A 1,966-nucleotide genomic window follows, 5' to 3' on the forward strand; every position below is an offset into this window, starting at 1 on the left:
TAAAATGTGTTATTATTTGTATTTGTTCCAATTACGTTCCTAATATTTTGACCCTTTTTTTCTAGTTGAAAAAGATGAAAAAAATATTCTAACTCGTGAGATAAAAGTCATGATTATGAGAGAAGAAGTCAAAATTATGACGTAAAGGCAAACTATTTTTTTTGTTGTCTCAGACTAATGAGATCAATCAAAATTATGAGATAAGTAGGTTGGAATCATGAGATAAAAAGTAGAAATTATGAGCTACAAAGTGGAAATTTTGAGATAAAAAGTGAAAATTATGAGATAAAAAGTCGAAATTATAAGATACATAGTCGAAATTATCAGATAAAAATGGGAAATTATGATATACAAAGTGGAAATTATGAGATAAAAGGCGAAAATTATGAGATACAAAGTGAACATTTTGAGATAAAAGGGGGAAATTATGAGATACAAAGTCAAAATTATGAGATACATAGTTGAAATACTGAGATAAAAAGTGAAAATTATGAGATAAAAAGTAGAAATTATGTGATACAAAGTGGAAATTATGAGTTGAAAATTGGAAATTATGAGATACAAAGTGGAAATTATGAGATAAAAGGTGGAAATTATGAGGTACAAAGTGGAAATTATGAGATAAAAGGGGGAAATTATGAGGTACAAAGTGGAAATTATGAGATAAAAGGGGGAAATTATGAGGTACAAAGTGGAAATTATGAGATAAAAGGGGGAAATTATGAGATAAAAAGTCGAAATTATGAGATACATAGTTGAAATACTGAGATAAAAAGTGAAAATTATGAGATAAAAAGTAGAAATTGTAAGATACAAAGTGGAAATTATGAGATAAAAAGTCAAAATTATGAGATACATAGTTGAAATACTGAGATAAAAAGTGAAAATTATGAGATAAAAAGTAGAAATTATGAGATACAAAGTGGAAATTATGAGTTGAAAATTGGAAATTATGAGATACAAAGTGGAAATTATGAGATAAAAGGTGGAAATTATGAGGTACAAAGTGGAAATTATGAGATAAAAAGGGAAAATTATGAGATAAAAAGTCGAAATTATAAGATACATAGTCGAAATACTGAGATAAAAAGTGAAAATTATGAGATAAAAAGTAGAAATTGTAAGATAAAAAGTGGAAATTATGAGATAAAAGGTGGAAATTATGAGATACAAAGTGGAAATTATGAGAATAAAATGGAAATTATGAGATACAAAGTGGAAATTTTGAGATAAAAAGTGAAAATTATGAGATAAAAAGTCGAAATTATAAGATTCATAGTCGAAATACTGAGATAAAAAGTGAAAATTATGAGATAAAAAGTAGAAATTGTAAGATACAAAGTGGAAATTATGAGATAAAAGGTGGAAATTATGAGATACAAAGTGGAAATTATGAGAATAAAATGGAAATTATGAGATACAAAGTGGACATTTTGAGATAAAAAGTGAAAATTATGAGATAAAAAGTCAAAGTTATGAGATACATAGTGAAAATACTGAGATAAAAAGTGAAAATTATGAAATAAAAAGTAGAAATTGTAAGATACAAAGTGGAAATTATGAGATAAAAGGTCGAAATACTGAGATAAAAAGTGAAAATTATGAGATAAAAAGTAGAAATTGTAAGATACAAAGTGGAAATTATGAGATAAAAGGTCGAAATACTGAGATAAAAAGTGAAAATTATGAGATAAAAAGTAGAAATTGTAAGATACAAAGTGGAAATTATGAGATAAAAGGTGGAAATTATGAGACACAAAGTGGAAATTATGAGAAACAATGTCGAAGTTATGAGATAAAAAGTGGAAACTTTGAGAAACAAAGTCGAAATTATGAGATACAAAGGGAAAATTATGAGATACAAAATCGAAATTATGAGATAAAAAGTAGAAATTATGAGATAGGAAGTGGAAATTATGAGATAAAAAGTGGAATTTATGAGATACAAAATCGAAATTATGAGATA

This window comes from Entelurus aequoreus, linkage group LG27, assembly GCF_033978785.1.
Source record: "Entelurus aequoreus isolate RoL-2023_Sb linkage group LG27, RoL_Eaeq_v1.1, whole genome shotgun sequence".
In the NCBI taxonomy this organism is placed as follows: Eukaryota; Metazoa; Chordata; class Actinopteri; order Syngnathiformes; family Syngnathidae; genus Entelurus; species Entelurus aequoreus.